Source organism: Stegostoma tigrinum, chromosome 1 (genome assembly GCF_030684315.1).
Source record: "Stegostoma tigrinum isolate sSteTig4 chromosome 1, sSteTig4.hap1, whole genome shotgun sequence".
NCBI classification, from domain to species: domain Eukaryota; kingdom Metazoa; phylum Chordata; class Chondrichthyes; order Orectolobiformes; family Stegostomatidae; genus Stegostoma; species Stegostoma tigrinum.
In genome coordinates, this window is record NC_081354.1 from 133,822,011 (window position 1) to 133,847,680 (window position 25,670).

Here is a 25,670-nt window from a genome sequence, read left to right on the forward strand (position 1 = left end):
GGGAAGGTGATTAAAAAGGCATAAACTGGCAGTTAACATTATGGTGAATCCCAAAGTCTTCCACGAACATTTCAATAGTGACAGGAGGTGTAGGGCTAATTAGGCACCAAAAAAGGGATTTGCTCATGAAGGCAGGGAGGCATGGCTTAAGTGTTTTCATTGCCTTTCTTAAGGAAGCAGCTATTACCCCAGGTCATAGTTACAGAGGAAGAATCTCAGTCACTGGAAGAGTTCAAAACTGATAAGAAAGAGGTATTGAAACAACTGTTGGAGTTTAGAATGCACTAGGAGCAGGTGAGATACATCCAAGGATATTTAAAGAAGTGAGAGTGGAAACTGCAGACAAATGGGCATAATCTTTCAGTCCTTCTTGAAGTGAGGGGAGTGTCAGAGGCCTGGAGAATTGCAAACATATTCTTTTGTTCAAAGAATGTTGGAAGGAAAAGCTCAGTAACTCCAGACTAGTCAAGTTAACTACGGTGATGGGGAAAGTCCTAGAAACAATTTTTAATAGTCGCATGGAGAATAGTAGTTTAAATTTTGATAAATAGGAGTAACCAGCATGTATCTCCTGTGGGAGCTAACAGTGAGGATTGATGAAGGTAATGCTGTTTGTGTCTGTACATGGACTTCCAAAAGGCATCCACTGCAGTACTGCACAAGAGACGTATGGAAAACTATAGTTCATGGAATACGTAGGCAGTAGCAACTAAGATACAAAACTGGCGTAGTGACAGGAAACAGAAATTTGTGGTTATTTGATATTTTTCAGGCAGAAGGTGGTTTATAGTGGGCTTCCAGAGGAGTTGATATTAGACCCTTGCTATTCCTGATAGATATTAATAATCTACATCTTGGACTGCAAGGAATGTTTACAAAGTTTCTGGGTATTACAAGATGCAGAAACATTATTATTGCAAGTAGGCAAATGTAAATGTGCATTAGTAATTAAAGTTATCAGGACAGGTAGGAAGAGTACCTAAAGTTACAATGTTCTAGCATTTTGTTAATAGTAGCATAGAGCATTAGAGCATGGGGGTTACACTGAATCTGTGTAAGGTACTAGTTAGTCCAGAAATTGACTATAGTGCACAGATCTGGGCACTATACTTCAGGAAAGATTTGGACACCTTGTAGAGAGTGTGACGACTTGTGCCCTTGAGAGGGATTTTTTTCTGTGCAGTTTCCTTTGTGGAGTGGTGTTATCATCCTGCTGTTGGAATGTCTGCTTCAGAAGCAGTGGGTAAACAGCTCTGAGCACTGTGAATGTGCTTTTTTAAAATTAGTCAAAAGAAGCAAGAGTGGTTAGAGTTAGGCTCATGCAGACCCAGGGCTTTAGTAAGATAATAAAGTGTGAAGCTGAATGAACACAGCATGCCAAGCAGCATCTCAGGAGCACAAAAGCTGACATTTCAGGCCGAGACCCTTCATCAGAGACCTTTAGGGCTTTAGTTTTGCTTTTCGTTGAAGTTGAATTTGGGGTTTTACGTTGATAGACACAGCTCTCTCTGCTGCCAGATTAATTTTTTTCTCCTGGATAAAAGATAGCATGTGAGATAATCTTTTTTGGTAAATTTCCAAGCATGTGTTTATGGGATACAGCTATATTGGAACAGTTGATGTTCAGTTTGTAATTAAATAATACATTCTTTTGTCAAGTGTTCCAATAGAGTTAAAGTTATCCTTTTTTATTGTTTGTATTTTAACTGTGGTGTATGAATAATATATGCTTTGTTAAAACATAATGGTGGACCAATTAAATTACAACTGGAGCATAGCGCCTTACACTTACATTCAAATAGGATGAAAGTTAGGGTCGAGGCTATCTCCTTGATATATTTTGGTCTGGTCCATTACAAGAGCCCAGAAGAAATTTGCAAGAATATTTCAAGGGTTGTAAAACATCAGTTATGAAGGTAGATTGGAAAAGTTGGGGGATAATAAAATGTGAGGCTGGATGAACACAGCAGGCCAAGCAGCATCTCAGGAGCTCACCTGAGATGCTGCTTGGCCTGCTGTGTTCATCCAGCCTCACATTTTATTATCTTGGAATTCTCCAGCATCTGCAGTTCCCATTATCTCTGATACTATCTTGGAAAAGTTGGGACTGTTTTCTTTGGAAACATGTGACTGTAGTGGTTTAGATAAAGTGTTTTTCACTGTTAATGAAATTGAAAAAAAAATTAAGATTCCAAGTTGAAAATGAAAAGCAAAGAGGTAACAATAAGACTATCTACAGTATTCGAGAGGATAGCATAATGGTGACCAAACAATGGAAGCATTTGCAGTTGAATTCTGAGAGATGATACACAGCATTGTGAAGAACTCTTTAAAAGAAATTCAAGTCTGACATTTGATGCTGAGGTGACTAAGAATGGGCAAGTTCAAAAAAAAATCTGACCTATCTATTTCAAAGAAGAATCGCCAACATTAATAAACATTATTAGATGAAGCAAGAATGAAACTTCAGGTAACACAAAAACAGTGAAAAATGTAGATGCAACAAAAAATTAATAATTGAGGTAAATGGAGAAAGCCAAAATACTCAAGAAGTTGAAATAATAATTCCAATTACTTCAGCACACATCCAAAGCCAGAATGAGCACCAAATACAAGATAATAAACTGATACAAACTGAGGCTATGGTGTATACTACTCAATTGAAGACATGACTAAGAAAAGAACAATGTATCACGATTCAAGATACTGCTAAAATAAGGACCAGACCAAAAGCTTTAATGAATAGCTTACAGAGCTGGAGTCCTCCATGAAAGAAATTCAAGAGGTGAAAGACTTGCCTATTTCAGGAAAGAACTAGAAAGTCCATCAGAAAGGCCATTCAAGAGTTACTGAATGTAGTAGGCATATCTTATTTGAAATATGTTACATGGGCTTGGTCAGGGTAGAGTAAAAAAGAATCCTGTCGTAAACAGACCTGTGGTTACTATGTGCCTATCAGTCTCTGTAGTAATTAAAATTATATTTGTCTACCTTTGGTTGAAGTAATGTAATTGACGTAATTTGTTTACACAAGACACTTCTAGATAGACCAGAAAAGTGGATACCTTAATTCATAGTGAACCATTTTGGGCTTGCAAGACCCCCCCACAACAAGTGTTGATACTGGGCATATCGTTTAGGGAGAGGACACTGCCGTTTGAGTGCCTTGTCTCCAGAATGTGAGAATCTTGTAAAGCTACTGGCAGTGTGCCTTCTCCTTTGCTTTAAGGTGCCTGCTGTCGGTTGTGAAAATTTCTGCAGCTCATAGGAGCACAGGGATCACTATTGACCAATCTTCAGACAGTAGTATAATGACAACCATGTATTTTTAGTACTGATAGTTAAGAGATAACTATTGAATGGGATAATCCTGTAGTTTCTCACCAATGAAATTTTGGTGAGACTGCCTCAACTCAGTGCATTTAATATCCTCAGTAATATGCTGAAGTGTCAGTCAAGATTATAAATTCAAGTGTCTGCAATGGGTCTTGAATTCACAATCCCCTAATTCAGATTTAAGAGTACTTACAACTGACATTAACTAATACTCAGATATTATAAATTTTCCAAAGTTTTTGTGTCTCAATGTCTTTGTATCAAATTTGTTGCTTTTGAACTAGAGGCATGAAAACAAGTACCAAAAAAGCATAAATTGCGATGGGCACCAGTACAGCTGGTGAGATGCAGTATTGTGAAAACCTGGGGAGAAAATAAACACTGGTATTTACCTAGTTAACAGGTTAAATTGGAATGAATTGAAAAGCAAAACATCAGCGAGAATATCGGAGAAGAATGACAGACACACTCAACAACTGCTCTCCATTAAAACAAATTGATTTTACAGTCAGATCTGTACCAGTGAGTGTCCTTTCACCACAAAAGCAGGAACGTGTGTGGTACATTTATTAATAGATCATTGTTTAAGTCATCCTGGAACAATGCAATGGTGGGAGGCTGAAGAACAGTGCATACCTCAGAAATCACAGCTACACAACACATATTTCCCTTTATGCAGACCCAGAGCATTGAATAGCAATCGCTAAAAGGAATTTTCATTCTGTTTCACAGACAGTTTGTAATGACAGAAGAAGTCACATCTCCACTGCATCTCTTCTTTTATCTCTACCACTTAGAATTTTCTCCGTAACACTTCTCTCAAATATTTCCAATTTTGAAAACATTAATAACATGCAAGTGTATAGAGAATAACACTTCATGGGGTGTTGTTGGGAAGCACTTTCTCCTGAAGAGGTATTGGAAAATTGGAGCTTTTGCATCAATAAATGTTGGTGCTGCTGAGGCTTGGGACATGCGATGGGTAAATTGGTAATTCCACAGATTCTGTTAAATTTATGCCAGATACAAGTGTTAATGGTTATAGAGCCATGGAGATTAAGCAGAGTTAGTGTGAATAGAATAATGAGTAGAGTAATTCAGGAACCAAGTGTCTCATGAGCCAAGTGCTAAGTATAAAACTTGGTGCAAGCGAGGGAAGGATGTTTTATGCCAGAGTGTTGGAGGCTAGGGGGGTGACTTGATAGAAGTATATAAAATGATGGGGGGGCATGGACAGTGTGGATAGTTGGAGTTTTTTTCTCAGTGTGCAAATGCTAAATAATGAGGGGGAAGAGTTTAAAGGAGAGGTCCAAGGCAAGCTTTTTTAATACTAGAATATAGTACGTCTACTACCTCCCCTCTGCTGCCAGAGGAGTCATAGAGTCATAGAGTTATACAGCACGGAAACAGACCCTTTGTCCATGCCAACCGGATATCCTAAAATGATCTAGTCTCATTTGCCCGCATTTGGCCTGTTTCCTTCAAACCCTTCCTACTCATGCTCCCATCCAGATGCCTTTGAAATGTTGTAGTTGTACCCTCCTTCTCCACTTCCTCTGGCAGCTCTATCCACAAATGTTCCACCCTCTGCAAGTAAAAGTTGCACCTTAGGTCTCTTTAAATCTTTCCTTTCTCACATTAAGCTGAAGCTGATGCCCTCTAGTTTTGGACTCCCCTACAGTGGGGAAAAAGACCTTGGCTATTCACCTTATCCATGACCTTCATGATTTTGTAAACATCAGTGAGGTCCCCTCTCAGCCTCTGACACTCCAGGGAAAATAGCCCCAGCCTACTCAGCCTCTCCCTATCGCTCAAACTCTCAAACCCTGGCAATGTTCTTGTAAATCTTTGCTGAACCCTTTCAATTTTCACATCTTTCGTGCAGCAGAGAGGTCAGAGTTGAATGCAAAGTGGTCTAGTCAATATCCTGTACAGCCACAACATGACCTCTAAACTCCTTCACTCAATGCACTGACCAATAAGGGCAAACATATCAAATACCTTCATCACTAATCTGTCTACCTGTAACACCACTTTCAAGGAACTATGAACCTGCACCCTAGAGTCGTTCAGTTTTGCAACACTACCCAGATGGCAGAAGCAGATACGATAGTAAAGTTAAAAGGCATTTAGACAGACCCATTAACAGGCAGGGAATGGAGCAATACAGACCATATACAGGGCAGTAGGATTAGTTTAGAATAACATCATGGTCAGCACAGGCATGGTGGGCTGAAGGGCCTTTTCCTGTGCTGTACTGTTTTCTAGGTGATGCTTTTGATTCATTTTGCTGTGCCTTCAATAATGGATGAGTTGTCTTCTTTTGTCTCCAAGCTACAGTACTGTAAATTTGAATTACTTTGTTAACTAATACACTAATTTAATAAATTAGCAAAACCATAAATAACTTCAAACAGTCATGTTGTGGCCGTTACTGCAACATGGAGGAGTTTGTGAAATGCATTCAGTCCGAGACAATCATATTTGCAGAATGCGTCTGCAGCTAGCAGACTGGACAGAGACAGAAGGCTGAACCCAGCACACAAGGATGATGCTGGAGGCTCTGTTTCGACTATACTGGAAGCCCTCCCCCCACCCTAAACCCCAGCCTCCTCCCTTCCCTGCCTCCAAATTGGATCAATCATTGGGAAGGTATCTTCAGCAGCCCATTGGCTGCTTCACCATGGCCACATAGGCGGCATTATATCAGTGCTGGACATCAGTCCGGGGTTGTGCAATGGTGCATTAATCATGGTTGCCATGCGTAGCCCTTGTTCCCCAGTAACCAACCTTATAAGGCTCTTGGACTGTCAAATACTCCACGTATCCAAGACAAATCCAGGATGTAGGAGTCGTGGCAGATGCCTGGGTAGCAGACACACACTTCCAGGAAGTTGTACTGGTGATCGCAGATTACTCAACAAAAATCAAATGGAAACCGAAAGAACTGTAGATGCTGTAAATTAGAAACAAAAACAGAAGTTGCTGGAAAAATTCATCAGGCCTGGCTCATCAGTGAAAAAAAATCAATGGTGCCGTTTCGGGTCCAGTGACTATTTCTCAGAACTGATGGTAATTAGGAAAACATCGGTTTATATGCAGAAGAGTGGGAAGGGTGGGTGAGGCGTTAATGATAGGTGGGGATAGATCCAAAGAGAGAGAAGAGCAGTTGGATAGACAAACAAGTGGGTAATGACCTGGCTGGGGGGAATGAATTGCTGTTATTGGAGACTGTTAGTGACTAACAATATGTAGTGTGTAATGGCAGACTACGTGATAACAGGGCCTGGTGTGTGGGGGTTGGGGGTAGGACATGGGAGAGTTCAGGCCCTAAAATTATTGAACTCGATGTTGCGTCCAGAGGGCTTCCCCAGCACTGTTGTTTACAGGGTCCTTAACTGGGTCCGACCCAGAACCCGCACTTTTGCCCTCCACCCTTTTCCTTCCCTCCCTTAACAGTGATAGGGTTCCCCCACTTCCTTACCTACCACCCCACCAGCATACATATCCAGAACATCACCAGCTGCTATTTCCACCACCTCCAGTGAGATGCCACCACCAGACGCAGATTCCCCTCCCCTCCCTTGTCTGCCTTCCACAGGGTCTGTTCCCTGCAGGACTCCCTGGTCCACTCTTCCTTCACTCTGTATACTCCCCACAGCTCTACGGTACCTTCCCCTGTAACCGACAAAGGTATAACACCTGCCCATTTACTTCCTCCTTTCTCACTATCCACGGGCCCAAACATACCTTCCAGGTGAAGCAGCACTTTATCTGCACTTCCCACAATCTAGTCGACTGCATTCATGGCTCACAATATGGTCTCAACTACATTGGGTTAACTACGTGACCATTTCACAGAACATCACTTTCTGCCCACAAAAAAGACCCTGAGCTTCCAGTTGCCTGCCACTTTAAAACACCACCCTGCTCCCTGGCCAACATCTCTGTTTCTGGCTTGCTGCAGTGTTCCAGCAAAGCTCAATACAAGCAGGAAGAACAACACCTCATTTTCCACTTGGGGACTCTGCAGCCCTCTGGACTCAATATCGAGTCACAATAATTTTAGGGCTTGAACTCTCCCATGCCCTGTCTCCCAACATCACACACCAGGCCTTGTTATCAAATAGCCTGCCATTATACACTACATATTGTTAGTCACTAACAGTCTCCAATAATAGCAATTCATTCTCCCAGCCAGATTGTTATCTACTCCTTTGCCTATCTAATTGCTGTTCTTTTTTTGGGCTCTATCCACCAATCATTTACTTCTTACCAACCCCTGCCCCTCCCCTTCCCCACAGTATCTTCTGTACATAAACCAACATTTTACTAGCTACCATTTGTTCTGAGGAAGGGTCACTGGACCTGAAATGTTAACTCTGATTTCTCTTCACTGATGCTGCCAGACCTGCTCAGCTTTTCCATTAATCAAATGGAAACCTTCCCTGTTGAAGAATTCCACAACGTTTCGACACTGCTCTCTCAGTGCCATATGTAGGCAGATGGTGGTCCTGGTGGGAGAGCAGCTATGTTGCTGATCTGCTGCCTCGGCTCCAACACTGACTATGTCATGGAGGAAGGAAATGAGCCGGAGTGACCTCACACTGATGTTTAAGTCACTGCCCTGGCACAGTTGTGGTGCACAACTGAGAGATCTCACATGGGTTTCTCCATGGAAGGAGCCAGTCACTAGAATTTCAAAATGGCAGTCACCTTCATAGACACTGGGAGAGGATGGTCTCCCCCTCCTGCAGCCCTCCAATTCACGTCTAACAGCTAGCAGAATTCTGTCCTGAGACATACAGTGCCTGTATCAAAACTCTGTCGCTTATCCCTAGGAAATGGAGTCAGTGGGGGAAAAGCTCTGGTCCTCGTCTGCCCCTGACACATCCCGAGGGATCTTGCAGTTGCAATGTCTGCTGCTGCTGCTGGGTGCCTCTCAGCCATTGTAGTGGCCTGCTGCTGCTCCTGGCCTTGCTATCAGCTGAGATCCTATTACGTCAGTGACCAACAGTGGCTGGATTCCTGACTCCTCCTCCAAATGACATGCGTTGGGAAACTTAGGATCAAAACACATTCCTAGCTCAGAGAACTGTCAGTAGTGGCATAACCTGCAGATAAGGGCTGTAGACAGTACTCTATACAGTGAGAGATGCAGTGACCTAATAACAAACACCGGGTCTCCATCATTCATTCTGAGCATAAGTCTGAGCATGTGCAGCAACTTGGTGATGGCGCCAGCTGAGTGAGCAACACATTACATCAACAACGATGTGAGTGCTAACCCCCTCACATCACAGATCCAGATCAACCAGGGAACGTATCTGGTACTGTCTAACGTAACACCTATATCATAGGCAATAAAGCAATCATCTCCACCTCCCAATTGGATTGAATGTATTTTATGTCACCTTTTGGCTTGCATTTGACTCTTTTAAAGCCATTGGCTCCAACTTATCCATTATTGAGATGCAAATGTTCAACTTGCAAGCACAAATGGCATGGTGCAAGTCGCCTGTTCACTATGCATCTGGTACAAATGGATGATGAAATTCTTGCAAATTAAATGCAGTTAGAGTTAGCAAATACCTGCTTCATGTGATTTTCTCTTTAACATCTTAATTTAGCTGACATAGGGCCTATCAAACTGACACTGGCCCCATCTCCCCTTTGCATTGTCCCAGTGATTTTCCAGCTGCAGTTAGCATCTCACAAGCAGGAGATGATAGCAGGAAATATAACTTGTGGTGGACCCCATCAGCATTGTTCTCCAGAGGTCAGCAGGTATACCCCAGAGCACATTCCCTTTTACCATGCACAATCCATTTCGACCCAGCCTGTGTGGAGATTCACAACATTAAATTTTGCCTCCAAGTTTCTTCCTTGCCCTCTGAACCCCAACATTACACTTTGGTGATTTAAAACAAAGAACAGTGGATGCACCAGAAGTTGCTGGAGAAAATAAGCAATTCTAGCAGAATTTGTTGGAAGAAAAGCAGAGTTAATGTTTCGAATCTGGTTACTCTTTATCAGAACATTAGTGGTCCTGTGTTCTCCCACCCACAAGTAACCTGACATACATATAGCATACTATTCCCTCCACTGGCCTTCCATGTAGCCTTCTTGTACCTTGACATTTTTCCCCAAAACCATTCTTGTCTTTAACTCAACACATGCTTTTGTTGTCAAACCCAGCCTTGACAGCTTCCTGTCTTGGCAATGAGACCTCATTACCCCTACATCCTGCCCTCACACCCTTCCTACACTCATATCCCAGGTCTGTAATTTGCTCCAGACTTCTGATCAACTACAACAAATAGACTCTAGACATGACTGATCAGACCCCTGAGCACTGAGTTTGCAGCTTTTAGATGGATAAGTGATTCCCTGACTGCCTGTGCTGACCCTACAGAATTCTCCATTGTGCACTCCCCTACTTGTAGTTGGGGATTCCCTCTGACTATGACCAGTCCAAGTTGAGAACTGACCATAGCCAAGTCGTGCACTGTGTGTGGACTGCCCTGTGACTGCTGGTACCAGAAACTCTCTGACAGATAGCGTTTCTTTCTGTTATCTGGACTGAGGACTCCCTCACACACGCTTTCCAACATGGCCATTTGTTTGAATATTCTTGTAGTGTGGTTTTCTGTGCAGACACCCGGCACATGTAGTAAGATTGATGTCTAAGTATTCTGTACAGCAAGATGCTCCTCCCCCACCCACTCCAGACAGATCCCCACTGACAAGAAAGACATGCAGACTGCCTATGTGTCTGTGCTGATACCAGCTGGAGCACCAATGTGCTAATACCATGGCATGACAACGTATATCAGTGGGTCCTACATAAGTGAGCAATAAGAGAACAATTGAGTAACGCTGAGTTGTAGCCTGGTCCAGTCTGTGAGCAGCTGTCTGTTCCCAAAGCTAAATGTCCTTGTAGCAGCCTTTTTATTGCTTGCTATTAGTGTGGACTGAAATGCAAGTCTCAACTTCCTAAGCAATCTGCTAGTGGATTGGGAGGTGCCATGAGGATCCTGAGGGATTGGAAATGATCAGACGCAATTGTCTGTGGATGAAGGGTCTGCTTGGCTGGTACCCATGGAGTACACCTTGAGATGCTGCCACACAGTGACCAATGTGGAAGCCCTTTGAAGCCAGTAGTGAACTGAAGTCAGCAGGTACTCACTCTGACTTCCATGTTAAGCATTCTCAATGAATCATTTGTTCACAGTAGGATAGGAAGCTACATATTAATGAGGGGAAATGTGCAATTACTAGTGTTGTTAACAAGTAATAATCCTCTTTAATAGGTAACTCACTGCTGCCTAAGTGAGAATCTGTCCTGATGTCCAGGACTCACTTAAATGATGCAATGGATGGCTCCTGATGTCGAGGTTAAATTCATTGGAATTCTTGTGCAATTTTGTCCCATTTCTCACCATAGCATGTTATTCAGGGCCTTACAAAGTCCTGTTCAAGATATTTGAGTAGTGCAAGAACGAATAAGCTGTATGCAATTTACAGTATTTTAAAAAACTAAAGTTAGTTGCTCTTTTTCTAAAACTACAAAGTCTTCCTATAGATCTGAGATATATGGATTAGCTACATCAATTGAAATGAACGGCTTTGACCTAATCACTCTTATGGAAGCATGGTTACAATGTGACCAAAATTAGAAAAAAATTTCAGGTACACAAAGTTTTGTGGAAACAGAGAGCAGGAAAAGTAGTTCTGATAGGTGCAAATAACATTGAAATTAATGAGAAAGGACCTTGGGCTCAGAAGGCATGGAATCAGATGGGTGAAAACTAGGAAAAGCCCGGGGGAGAAACATTGCTCAGAGCAGTTCATATTCAATCAGTTTACACACAGTATGGAACAAAGAAACTCAATAGAACAATGAAATGTGTGGAAATACTTAAAAAACAGCAAGTCATAACTTTCTTGAAAAGTGCCGCTGCAACAACTTACAATAGCTATTAAGTTATAAGAAGTCTATCAATAAAACATTTAAAGTATCAATAACAGAAATTATAAGCACTTAACACTACTTTATCTTGTGGGAGTACACATTGATCCAGTGATAAAATAGATTTACAGAAGAAAACAAGTGCAAACCAGTAAACAATGTTTTCAACTTTATGTTGATGTTCTTTGCTTACTATTGTGTGAGTTGAAGCTCTAAGCCTCCTTCACGCTTGATTGAAGATTCTTTTTTGAGACTTCTCCACCTTGACCCAAAGAGCCTATACTGTGCTGTACTGTTCTATGTTCTTTGCTTCCTGTAGAAATGTCTGAAACATTGCTGGTTTTCGTTTATGAATGAACAAATGAAATAAGATCCTTTTCAACAGTTGCCTCTTCAAATTACAGCTACAGTTTTTGCCATATTCCACCAGATTATCAGCTTCATTTTCTGTCAATCCTTCCTGAAAAAGCAGACTACAATCTAGAATGATCCCTTGTGACTGGTTGGCTTCATTCTTGGTATCCTCTATTTGGGTCCTGACCCGAAACTCCAACTTTCCTGCTGCTCTGATGCTACTGTGTTCCTCCAGCTCCACACTGTGTTATTTCTGACTCCAGTATCAGCAATTCTTACTATCGCTAACTTATATTGTTGTTAGTTTCAGCCCCTCTTCTGAGAGATATGAAAAATCTATACTATCACCCTCTGGCCCTAGGGAAGAGTTTTTGTTGTGAAGACTGGGTTGTGGCAAAGTGAATCAATTACTTCTGTAACTACTAAACAAGGGATAATCAAAGCCATACAAGCATATGTTCTTAAGAGAGAGAGGAATATGATAATCAGAAGTGACATACAGAGTGTCAGTGATCTCTGTCTCACTTAGTGAACTGTAGCAGTCATCCACCCTCATATGTGTTCTTGAATGAATGCCAGACCATTAAGTAGAAGGAAATCCAAAGGTTTTCTATGGACACATTAACTGTAAAAGGTGGTAAGAGGAAATATAGGGCCGATTAGGGACATATTTATACTTAGAGGCAAGATGCATAGCTAATGGTTCAATAGATACATTGCATTGTCTTTACCCGCAAAGCAGCTGCCGCCCAGATCAATCTAGTGTAGTGACAGAGTAGGAAATGCAGTCACTAGAAGGGTGTAAAATTGACAAAGAGGAACTAGCAGAGAAGCTGTTGGTACTTAAATTGAGAAGACACTGGGGCTGGACAAGATGTATCCATGGATTTTGAAGAAAGTGAGAGTGGAAATTGCAGACACTGATGATTATCTTTAAATCTTCTCTAGATTCAACAGTGGTGCCAGAGGGCTGGAGAATTGCAAATAATACAGATATATTCATCTGCTCACAATTTATAACCAGATTAACTTTGGTGACTAACTCGTCAAAACAATTATTTGAGATAAAATTAATTGTCAAATTGAAAGACATGGATTGATTTAGAAGAGCAAGCATGGAAATGTTAAAGGAAAATTGGATCTAACTAACTTAATGGATTTTTTGAAGAGGTAACAAAGAGCATTATTGAATAGACAGCTGTTGATGTGGTGTCCATGGACATTTAAAAAGCATTCAGTACAGTGCCATACAATAGACTTGTAAGGAAAGTTATATGTCTTTGAATAAAAGGGACAGGAGCAATGTGGATACAAAATCAGCTGGAATCAGAGTGTAACAGTTGACGAATATTTTTCAGATTGGAGTTCTTTGAAGATTTTCAGATTAGTTCTTTGAGAAGGTGACCAAACAGGTAGATGAGAGTAAACCGGTTGATGTGGTGTATATGGATTTCAGCAAGGCATTCGATAAGGTTCCCCACAATAGGCGATTGTACAAAATGCGGAGGAATGGAATTGTGGGAGATATAGCAGTTTGGATCGGAAATTGGCTTGCTGAAAGAAGACAGAGAGTGGTAGTTGATGAGAAATGTTCATCCTGGAGACCAGTTACTAGTGGTGTACCACAAGGGTCGGTGTTGGGTCCACTGCTGTTTGTCATTTTTATAAATGACCTGGATGAGGGCGTAGAAGGATGGGTTAGTAAATTTGCAGATGACACTAAGGTCGGTGGAGTTGTGGATAGTGACGAAGAATGCTGTAGGTTGCAGAGAGACATAGATAAGCTGCAGAGCTGGGCTGAGAGGTGGCAAATGGAGTTTAATACAGACAAGTGTGAGGTGATGCACTTTGGTAGGAGTAACCGGAAGGCAAAGTACAGGGCTAATGGTAAGATTCTTGGTAGTGTAGATGAGCAGAGAGATCTCGGTGTCCATGTACACAGATCCTTGAAAGTTGCCACCCAGGTTGACAGGGCTGTTAAGAAGGCATACAGTGTTTAAGCTTTTATTAATTGAGGGATCGAGTTCCGGAACCAAGAGGTTATGGTGAAGCTGTACAAAACTCTGGTGCGGCCGCACTTGGAGTATTGCGTACAGTTCTGGTCACCGCATTATAAGAAGGATGTGGAAGCTTTGGAAAGGGTGCAGAGGAGATTTACTAGGATGTTGCCTGGTCTGGAGGGAAGGTCTTACGAGGAAAGACTGAGGGACTTGAGGCTGTTTTCGTTCAAGAGAAGAAGGTTGAGAGGTGACTTAATTGAAACATATAAAATAATCATAGGGTTAGATAGGGTGGATAGGGAGAGCCTTTTTCCTAGGATGGTGATGGCGAGCACGAGGGGGCATAGCTTTAAATTGAGGGGTGAAAGATATAGGACAGATGTCAGAGGTAGTTTCTTTACTCAGAGAGTAGTAAGGGAATGGAACGCTTTGCCTGCAATGGTAGTAGATTCGTCAACTTTAGGTACATTTAAGTCGTCATTGGATAAGCATATGGATGTACATGGAATAGTGTAGGTTAGATGGGCTTGAGATTGGTATGATAGGTCGGCACAACATTGAGGGCTGAAAGGCCTGTACTGTGCTGTAATGTTCTATGTTCTACGTTCTATGGAAGTAGATTTGTTGTTGAGTTGCACAGGGATCAGTGTTGGGACTCTTGCTTTTCCTATATAAAGGATCTAGATCTTAGAATGCTGAAACAATATCAACATTTGGGTGTAACACAAACCTGTAAGATTTGTAACTTGTAGAATTTCAAAATGACATTGAGATATTAGTAGAGGGGACAGATAGGTGGCAGATGACCATCATGCATTGTGAGGTACAAAGAATGTGGAGAGACGATATGAATTAAGGAGTACAATTGGAAAGGATATGCAGGAGTAGATAAACCAGTGAGTATGTGAATAAATCATTAAAAGTACAAGACAGTTAGAAAGAGTGTCAATAAAGCACACAATAATCTAGCATCATAAGTAGGACATAGAATATAAGAGGGGGGAAAGTTTATGATGAGTATACGTGAGACACTGGTTAGTTTGCTTCATTGGTCCTTGAAATAACTCCACAGAGGCTGGTATCCCTTCACCAAGTCACCCTTTATTTACACACACATAGTACTTCACACTGGTCTGGCTTACTCAGAACCAGCTCTCAGAATGAACAGAACCTCTGATGCTGCTGTTTATATCTGTTGGGCAGGGCTTCCTGATTGGACCAGGTTAACAGCCCCAATCAGGGAACTTGCATTCTATGAGTCCACCTGGCTGATGTTGTTAAAATCATACACGCCTCTCCATCTGAGTCTGAGGACATAGGCTTTTTTTTCTTGTAGAATGTCCTGAGTGTTTTCGCACTGGGTTTGATTCCTCTGACTCAACCTCTTATATTGGTGGCGTGTACCAGACTGTAGTATTCTTTTTGCACCCAGAGCATCTTAGTCAAAATATATCCTCTTCTTCATCGAGGCTGTGACATCTGCCATGTCCATCTTAGACTCCCAAACTTCTAGGACTCTAGACGGAGAGGGAGAACCCATAGGTTCCAGCATCCTTGATAACAAAGTGTGAAGCTGGATGAACACAGCAGGCCAGGCAGCATCTCAGGAGCACAAAAGCTGACATTTCGGGCCTAGACCCTTCATCCGAGAGGGGTGTAAGCCTGAAACATCAGCTTTTGTGCTCCTGAGATGCTGCCTGGCCTGCTGTGTTCATCCAGCTCCACACTTTGTTATCATGGATTCTCCAGCATCTGCAGGTCCCATTATCTCTGGTTCCAGCATTTCCTTTCCAGCTGTTCTGAAAGGCTGGGTATATTTTGTTCCTGACCTGTTTGCAAGTTTGCAGCCTCCGTCTGGTCCATGTGCTTGTTCAGGGCTACCTCACCTACCCGAAACTTTTACATCAGAGGACCTAACTGTTTACCCTTGCCTCTTACCAATGCAGGACCGTTCCCATGGTTTCACCAAACTTCATCTCCTGAAGTAAACTGTCTCTCTCACTTAGAAGAGCCTTGTGCAAGCATTGGCGTTCCTGTCCTCTTCATTTTGGACACCCCTGCTGGAGTTCAGCTGGCAGCGACCTTTGCTCAAGACAATCACTCTTGCTATCCCAGAATAAAATGCCTTCCTGTATGGTGATCTGGTCTCTCTGGATCCAGAAAGGTTTCAATTGTGGTTGCAATGGCCCTTTTATTTTCCCAAACGGCACCAGCTGTTTTAATTTTGCCACCACCGGATATTTTTGCATCCATAGTCTGATATGCTCAGCGGTGGCCAGAAGCATGTCCAGAAAGTTTATAACTAGGACAGACTCTTCCAGTAGTGGCACCATTGGTTGTGTCGCTGCTGGCGGGGAGTGGCTCAAGGCATCCACATTTGCTACTTGTCCTCCTTTCAGTGTTCTAACATGTAGTGGGAGAGCCAATGTTGAATTTGACCTGAAGTTATTAGCATAGGGCTACTCAAAGAGGTCAAGGCTAACAGAAGTTTGTGGTCTGATACTGGTACATATTTATGTCTGTAAAAAGTATTGGTGGACATTTCACATCAAAGATGACTGCCATACCTTCTGTCTCTGGGCCTATTTGTGCTCTGCTTCAGTCAAAGTCCAGAATGCATACACTATTAGGGCAGCACAGTGGATTGGCTATGCTACATTGCCCGTAGTGTTCAGGGGTGTGTCAGTTATAGGGGGATGGGTCTGGGTGGGATGCTTCAAGGGCAGTGTGGACTTGTTGGGCTGAAGGGCCTGTTTCCACACTGTAGGGGGTCTAATCTATTGGGCATTCCTCTCCATTGGGCCGTCTGGTGAACCAACACTACCCCAATATCTTATGGGGAGACATTGCATGTCAGTAACAGATCTCACTCTGGATCATAGTGTGCCAATACCCTAGATGAAGAAAACTGCTTCTTCACTTCCCTAAAGGCTACAAGACCATTTCTGAAGTTGACCTTTCTTCAATAGCAGATGCAAGGGTGTCACGATAGAGGCCAGGTTATTTATGAATTTTCCATAATAATTCACTAATCCAAGGTAAGACCTAAGCTGCAGTACAGATGTGGAAGCTGGGACACCTTTGATTGCCCACAATTTAGCATTCAGCAGGTGTAACCTGGTCTTGTTGACTCTGTAGTCCAAGTAGGCCACTTGGAATACATTTTTCCTTTCTAAGGCATACACCCACCTGGGAGAAATTTCAAAGGACTATGTCCAAGTTCTCTAAGTGGTCTTTATTGGTCTTCCCACATCCGGAAGAGTGGTGACCTAGGATAGATCTTGTAAAGTGCCCTCCATTGTCCACTGAAAAATGGCACAGGCTGATGATATCCCAAATGGCAGTCTTGTATACTTGTCCAAACCCTTATGTGTTCCCAATTGTGGCATCCTTCCAGGAATTATTCTCTAATCACAGTTGCAGATACATATAGCTCATGTTAACTTTGTGAAAGACAGGCCTCCTGCCAGCTTTGTGTATCGGTCCTCTATACGAGGGATTGGGTATTTATCTAGTGCAGTTTACTGCTTGTTTAATATCCCCACAAAGGTGAACTGACCAGTTCGGCTTTATAGTTGATGCTGCCCATTCCACAAACTGGACTGGTTGGATGTTCCTTCGTTTTCCAATCTCCTGCTTTCTGTCTCTACTTTTTCTTGTAAGGCAACTGGGCAAGCCTCGCAGAATCATGGAATTGCTTCCCGGTCAGCATGCAAGGTGGCCTTTAATACTCCCTACACTTGCCGAAAAAAACTTCCATATATTTAATCAAGACTTCACTCTGTCTCAATTTTTCAATCAGAAAATGACTATCAAGTTGAATCTTTCAACCAGTTTCACCCCATCAGGCTTGGGCCTGAGCCTTTTCCTACAATCAGTGTTAACTCATCCAGCTGCTTATCATATGAGATCAGAACTGAAGTTGGACCCTTAATCTGTAAAGGTTCCCCAATCCAGCTTCTCAGTCTAGCCAAGGTCTTACGCAAACTTAAGGGCTATAGCCCAGACCGAATTTTGTTAGACTGGTTCTGCAACCACTGATACAATTGCACCAATATCAACTTCCACTAGAACCAGGTGAACATTTATTTTGATTGTCTCTGATTTGGATGTAGCTAAGCATTTTAACTGTTCCAAACCAGCTGTAGGTAGACTTTCCAGGGTGTATACTCACCTGGATACCAGCCAATGTGTTCTGACTCAATTCAGACCCAGAGGGATTCTTTTGCTGTCTCAAGGTCCCATACCAGCAGCTACTACAATGGCTTGCCATCCTAGACCTTGGAGAAAATGTTAAACCTTTGGCAGAAACTTGGCTTTGTTTTGGGTTTTGCTGTGGGCTGACCTGGTGTTCTTCTGGTCAAGATATGTCCTGAGAGTGGTCATGCAATTGCCTTCACTTAAGTGGTGTTCCTCAAGCTCAGTCAGACTGGCAAGGGTGTCCACTTCATCAGAATACCCTGTAACTCATATACTCCACTTGGTGCATTTTCCAATGATAAAGCCAATTGAAATACCTGTTTGAAGTCCAGTTGGGTTTCTGCTTGTAGGCACATTTGCCTAATTACATTGTTAGAATCACCACAAAATCCCAACAGTATGGAAGCAGGCCATTTGCCCCATGAAATCCATACTGACCCTCCAAAGAGCATCCCACCCAGACCCATCCCTACATTCCCCCATGGCTAATCCACCTAACCTACAGATCCCTGAAGACTATAGGTGATTAAACATAACTAATCCACCTCACTTGCAAATCTTTGGACTATGGGAAGAAGCCTGAGCAGTCAGAATAAATCCTTGTGGGTATGGAGAGCATGTGCAAACTCCACAGTTGTCTGAAGGTGGAATCAAACTCAGGTCCATGCTAGCCACCTTATACCCTACATTAATCCCTCATACCAGACAAACAGTCTCCTTGCATCTCATTAAGCATTAAACCACAATCACAGGTCTTTGCCAGTTGTCCTAACTTCAACAAAAATCCTGGCATGTATTTCCTAGTCTCAAACTGCTGAGTAAAACCAATGGCATCTCAGAATTAGAGGAGACTTGGGATCATAATATTCCTTGACTAAATCCATCAAGGTTTAGTAAGGTTTAGCATCTGTTGCCTCAAGAAGCATTAGGCTCCTTATAATGGAAAAAGTTGCTAATTCATAAGCTGTCAGGAGAATTACTAGTTGCTTTTCATTTGCCCGATGTCATTTGTCCAGAAAAAAGATACATTCTTTCCACATACTGGACCCAAACTTTGATGGCAGAATCAAACAAGTAAAGCTTTCTAAATAACAATGCATGAAATGCTTAGCCTGACTCAAAGATGACTGTTTTAAGTAAATTTCTTCAGGACTATATATTTTTTTTCTTTCATAGCCACTGAAATAACTCCACAGGGGCCAGAATCCTGTCACCAATTCACCCTTTATTTACATATGCATAGTACTTGACACTGGCCTGTCTTCCTCAGAGGCAGCTCACAGAGTGAACAGAACTGCTGATGCTCCCCTTTTTATCTGTCAGCCAGGGTTCTCTGATTGGACCAGATTTACAGCCCCACTCAGGGAACTCATATTCAATGATGTTCATCTGGCTGATCGCGTTATAATCACTATGGTCCTTGTGTTTTGCTGCTCAACAAGCTTTCTCTGCATGGGTTTGAACTGTGGGGAGAGGCTAAGTAGGCTGGGGCTACTTTCCATGGAGCGTTGGAGCTGAAGGGTGACCTTATAGACGTTTATAAAATCATAAGGGTCATGGATAGTGTGAATAGTCAAGATCTTTTCTGCAGGGTAGAGGAGTCCAAAACTAGAGGCCTCAGGTTTAAGGTGAGAGGGGAAAGATTTAAAACAGACTCAAGGGGCAATGTCTTCATGCAGTGGTTAGCATGTGTTTGGAATCAACTGCCAGAGAAAGTGTTGGAGGATGGTAAATTATAACATTTAAGAAGCATCTTGATGAATACATGAATAGGAAGGGTTGAGAGGGATATGGGCCAAATGTTGGAAAATAGGACTAGACTAATTTCGGATATCTGGTTGACATGGACGAGTTGGACTGAAGGGTCTGTTTCGGTGCTGCATATCTCTGTAACTCTATAACTGAGTTTGGAGGTTCTCTGCCTGCAGTGAATCATTCTCCATGATTTCCTCATATGCCAGGGAAATCTGAAGCATTCTCTTTGAGCTTGTTATGAAGATATTGTGATTGTTCTTTTGCGTGGTACCAATTTGAGAGGTAATGCACTTTCCCAATTACACATCCTTGTATTTAGTTATGGCTAGAGAATCTCCAGTCATGATGTCCTTCCAAAGCAATTTCATTGTCTCTGGAACACCGCCTTTAAAAGATCAATTATTGCTGCCTATCCTCCATCTAAATGGTACCCTGGTTAACATCTCACTGGGCTCCACACATATACCGATCGCACCCAGGTCTTTTCAACTACCACCTTACTGAACCCCTTCAATGCCTCTGTGATATCTTAATGTTTAGAACTGCAGTCCAGTACCCACTTATGAATGGGCCTCATTTTAATTATTAAACCTTGGGAAGATTGAAACTATTTTTTTCTTTGACTTCTGTCTTCAGATCTGCAGCTTTTCCTACGATTGCAACTTTCATCAAGTGGCTGTACAACACTAATGACTATATTTTTATAACAAGGCATACATGACAAATAAATAAAGTCAAATAAAATGATCCAATTTCTGAATCAACATATTTGTCATTCTATATTGATAATTCGCAAATGGTCCATAACTCCTAATGTGTATTTGCAGCAAATAAGATGCCTTAATCTGTAAAATAAGTTATTTAATTAGGAACTCAAGTAATGCAAATTTTTGCAATAGTGAACACATACAGCTTCATTGTGATTATTAGCACATCACTAACAATAGAGGATTTTCAAATTAGAGTCAACATGCATGTGAAATGGTATTTGGCTCGCACATTAAAATTGTTCGGTTAAATGTAAAACATTAAATCATTTAAAACATTATGAGTTAGACCTGAAAGAAGGAAACATAAACATTTTTCTTTAATGATACTTGTTCAATTGCTTGAATATTTCAGAAACAATGATTGAGCTACTAAATTATAACAGTAACAATACAGCATACTATCAGTTTGTTCTAAAATATATTTCCATACTACACCTTAATATTGTGTTTCAATCTTCTTTATCTGGACTCACTCAACAATCAATGTAATCATTTAATCTGAATTGCTGCTCTTGGGTTCTTGTCAAGGTAATTCTCACTTAAGTTATGTAGCTACGATACTTTGCTAACTATTCATCCCTATTTATAGTTTTACCGTTTGGCTAAGTGAAATTCCTCCCACGTAACAGAACTAAAGTCTACTGTTGATTTGTTGCTTTGCTGAACAAGCCTCCGGCTTTGACCAATAATTGCAAGGCAATATTTTTCTGTGGCTAGTACGAGCATAGGAAATTCATTGATATCGCTGAATATTGATCAAAGTACACGTTAACTGAAAGGCATTGTACCTATCCTGGCTCACTCCCTCCCTGTCAGCACGTTAATGGCAAGTGGTGGGGGTGGAACAGACTCTGTTTAATGCTAAAAACTCTGAACCCTGCTGTATAAAACATCCACTACTTGTGTTGTAAGACATAACATCATTGAATGGTTAAAACACAGAAGAAGGCTATTTGGCCTTTGCAATGTCAATTTGCTGAGTGTCTCTCCCCTGCCTTTTCTCTGTAGTTCTGTAACTTAGCCTGCCTCAGACAATGATTCAATTCTATTTTAAATGTCATGATTGTGTATGCCTTCACCACACCTAAGGCTGTGCATTCTCAATACTAACCACTCACTGTTTAGAAGTGCTTTTCTTCATGTTGCTATTGCTTCTTTGCTAGTCACTTTAATTCAATATAGCTCTGATTGTCAATTCTGCTTTCAACTGGAACAGTTTGTCCTAACCTACTCTGTCTAGATTGGTGGTGATTTTAAACCTTTATCAAATCATATGTATTAGTATTTGTTCCCATGTTGGCCTGATCAAGTGCATTAGAAGATTGGATTCTTGTAATGCAGTCGTAGGATCCTTGGGATGTGGGTCAGGCATGTTGCAGAGGTGGATTTGTGTATAAGGCCTGCCTTGGTGCACTGGCACTGTACTGCAGTTTAATTGAAAAAGAAACGAAGTATCATTCTATCCTCTACTATTCATTACTCCTCCTATCCATTTATTCCCCAGCTTACCCATGCCAACTTATAGCTCATTATTGAATGCAGAAGCTTGGGAGATCAGTGAAGAAGACCTACTTGAAGCTGTGCATTCCTCCTGATGTGTGAAACAGCACTGACCAGGGCAGCTGTCTGTGTCTGGGGCCATGGCCTGCTCTACTGGATTGAGAAGACTGGCCTTCTGTCCATCATCTCCTCCACCAGTACCTCCAGATCTCCAGAACTCCAGAGCAGGGTACCAGCTTCCCTTTCTGGGAAGGGAAGGGCTAAAGAGTTAGATCAGCTGCCAGTGAAGGGCTGTTCCTAGTTGCATCTTTTGAAGTGATCTGCTGGTGGTGTTTACGAGAGGGGCTGAAACTTACACTTTCTTTTGGCTAAGTCCAAGTTATGCCAAGTGTTTTGGTGAGAATCTCACTGTAACCTAATTGAACTTGTCTCCTTAATTGCCGCTTGTACTCCATGGCATCCGTTGGGTCTGATTTCCATCCAATCACATTATGTGTCATTCCTGGAAGAGTTCACCACTTGGTGGATATTCACTCAATGATCATATTCTCTTGCATCTGCACCATCTTTGAAAGCCTGCTGTGCATTGGAGGAATGATGGCATCTGGAAGCTCCTTTGTTCAGTTTTGGAGACTGTGAGGAGAGATGGCTGAGAAGGAGAGATTGGTACCAAGTTCCAACAGGTCTTAGTCATTGGAGTGGTCAGGGGAGAGGAGTCCCTTTCCTGGAGGACCGACAGCACAAGCCAAAACACCCAAGACAAGGCAAGCCTGTATGAAGATTGCAACCTGGCTCAGTGCCATCCCCAGGCTGCAGTGCAGAAATAAGATCAATGATCTTCTGTACCACTCCAGGACTTTGATCTCTGCTACTTGACACTTGGTCTATCTCTGCCACAGTGCCCACCACCCACCAAGGCTCACGGTCTGGCACACTCTTTGTTGCATGTAATACCTTTTTATTTAGAACATTAGAACATTACAGCACAGTACAGGCCCTTCAGCCCTCGATGTTGTGCCAACCTGTCATACCGATCTGAAGCCCATCTAACCTACACTATTCCATGTACGTCCATATGCTTATCCAATGACGACTTAAATGTACCTAAAGTTGGCGAATCTACTACCGTTGCAGGCAAAGCGTTCCATTCCCTTACTACTCTCTGAGTTAAGAAACTACCTCTGACATCTGTCCTATATCTTTCACCCCTCAATTTAAAGCTATGCCCCCTCATGCTTGCCGTCACCATCCTAGGAGAAAGGCTCTCCCTATCCACCCTATCTAACCCTCTGAATATTTTATATGTTTCAATTAAGTCACCTCTCAACCTTCTTCTCTTGAACGAAAACAGCTTCAAGTCCCTCAGCCTTTCCTCGTAAGACCTTCCCTCCATACCAGGCAACATCCTAGTAAATCTCCTCTGCACTCTTTCCAAAGCTTCCACATCCTTCTTATAATGCAGTGACCAGAACTGTATGCAATACTCCAAGTGCGGCTGCACCAGAGTTTTGTACAGCGTCACCATAACCTCTTGGTTCCGGAACTCGATCCCTCTATTAATAAAAGCTAAAACACTGTATGCCTTCTTAACAGCCCTGTCAACCTGGGTGGCAACTTTCAAGGATCTGTGTACATGGACACTGGATCTGTCTGCTCATCTACACGACTAAGAATCTTACCATTAGCCCTGTACTTTGCCTTCCGGTTATTCCTACCAAAGTGCATCACCTCACACTTGTCTGCATTAAACTCCATTTGCCACCTCTCAGCCCAGCTCTGCAGCTTATCTATGTCTCTCTGCAACCTACAGCATCCTTCGTCACTATCCACAACTCCACCGACCTTAGTGTCGTCTGCAAATTTACTAACCCATCCTTCTACGCCCTCATCCAGGTCATTTATAAAAATGACAAACAGCAGTGGACCCAACACTGACCCTTGCAGTACACCACTAGTAACTGGTCTCCAGGATGAACATTTCCCATCAACCACCACCCTCTGTCTTCTTTCAGCAAGCCAATTTCCGATCCAAACTGCTATATCTCCCACAATTCCATTCCTCCGCATTTTGTACAATAGCCTATTGTGGGGAACCTTATCGAACGCCTTGCCGAAATCCATATACACCACATCAACCGGTTTACTCTCATCTATTGATGTGGTGTATATGGATTTCCCTCACTCTCACTTGTTACCCCTCTATCGTCCCACACCACTACCCCTGCGTGTCTACGGTGCTGCCTTCCCACACTTTTGGAACAACTGAACACTCTTCCCCCGCACAACAGTCTTGCCACCCACTTACATCTTACTCCTTTGTCTCCCTGATACTGTTACTAGAGAAGAGATTCCATAATTGGGCAAAGTGATGTTGAGTGGCTGGGGTGTGCCTGATATCCATATACCTCCAAGAGGAAAGAATTGTAGCAACAACTGCAGATGCTGGAGTCAGAGACATCACAGTGTGGCGCTGGAGAAGCACAGCAGGCCAGGCAGCATCAGAGGAGCAGGAAAGTTAACGTTTCAGGTCAGGGCCCTTCTTTGGAAATGGGGAAGGGGAAAGGAGCTGGGAAATAAATAGAAAGAGGAGGGGTGGGGCTGGGGAAGGTAGTTGGGATGGTGATAGGTGAGTGCAGGTAGGGACTGGTGGGGATTGGTCAGTGAGGTGGGGGGGGCGTATAGGTGGTAAAAAAGATGGACAGGTTGTGTCAGGTCAAGGAGGCTGGGATGAGAGGGAGGGTTTGACATGGGAAGAGGCCGGGGGTGGGGAGATTTTAAAACTGGTGAATTCCATGTTTAGGTCATTGGGCTGTAGGCTCCCTGGGGAGGAATATGAAGTTGCTGCTCCCCCAGTTTAGATGTGGGATCATTGTGACATTGAGGGGGCCCAGGAGAAGGTGCATAGCCTCAGGAGAAAACTAGAATCACTCGTGCTGGGATGCAAAGAGATCCATGTCGTGCTAACTGAGTAAGTACCACTCTTCATTCCATTGTAAATCTCAATTACCAGATGGTCAGTGACATCCAGACAGTGCACTGACCGTGATGACTTCCATCTCTTGTGTCTTTCAGATGCAGTTCACCTCCCTGTCTTTAGAGAAGCAGCCATCTCCCCCAGAAGGTATTTCCCTAGACCTCTGAGGATAACAATGTTGAGCATCGAGAGGAAGTATAAGGAGACTCCTTCCGACATGCTCTACCAGATCAGATACAGAGACCTCGGTGGATCTGGAGCTGCACAGAGTGTAGGATTGGAGGTTGGTGACTGATTGGCTAAGGAAAAATGCCCCTGGCCAGTGACATTAAGGGGACTGCCAGAGACCAGGCACTTGCTCATTCCCCAGCAGGAGAGGACCCAGTAATCTCCTTCAGGGACCTTCATGCAAAGGGCAGATCAGGTTGGCAGCCAGTCTTATGAGACTCGGGGCATAGTGGCAGGGAGGACAGGGTGCCTTCAACCTCAACCCAGGTGCCCTGTCCTCACACAGACACAAGGCAGTGCCAGAGGGTACCACCAGAGGAAGATTCACACTCAGGGGTGGCCATACTCTCTACCTCAAACCTACCTAACTCCCTTCGAACCTTGGAAGTTCAGGGCACAAGGACTCAACTTGCCTTGGGCAAGAATCCCTCAGCATATCTGGGCAATCCAGACATAAATATTCCTAGGGCCTCCCCTCCATGGACAATGGGTTTGCTGTTGAGCAAACTTCTTCCATCCCATCTGCAGAATAGGACCCAGTGGGAGGGAAAGGTCGAGCAAAATGTACTGAGGGAACATCA

The 25,670-nt window shown here is 42.8% G+C and overlaps 1 protein-coding gene across 7 annotated transcripts in view; it reads right to left on the reverse strand.

Moving 5' to 3' along the window:
* The window catches only part of LOC125458186 (urea transporter 2-like), a 70,969-nt gene extending 50,027 nt beyond the window's left edge, over positions 1–20,942 (reverse strand). For 5 of the 7 annotated variants that reach the window (XM_048543210.2, XM_048543228.2, XM_048543218.2 and 2 more), the window contains exons 1-2: positions 20,823–20,942; positions 6,127–6,292 (exon numbers count right to left, since the gene is read on the reverse strand). The gene's annotated coding sequence lies outside the window, so the exon portion shown is untranslated. The remainder of the gene's footprint in view (positions 1–6,126; positions 6,293–20,822) is intronic. The other 2 variants (XM_048543192.2, XM_059648816.1) reach the window with 1 other exon arrangement.
* Between the last annotated feature and the right edge of the window lie 4,728 nt (positions 20,943–25,670).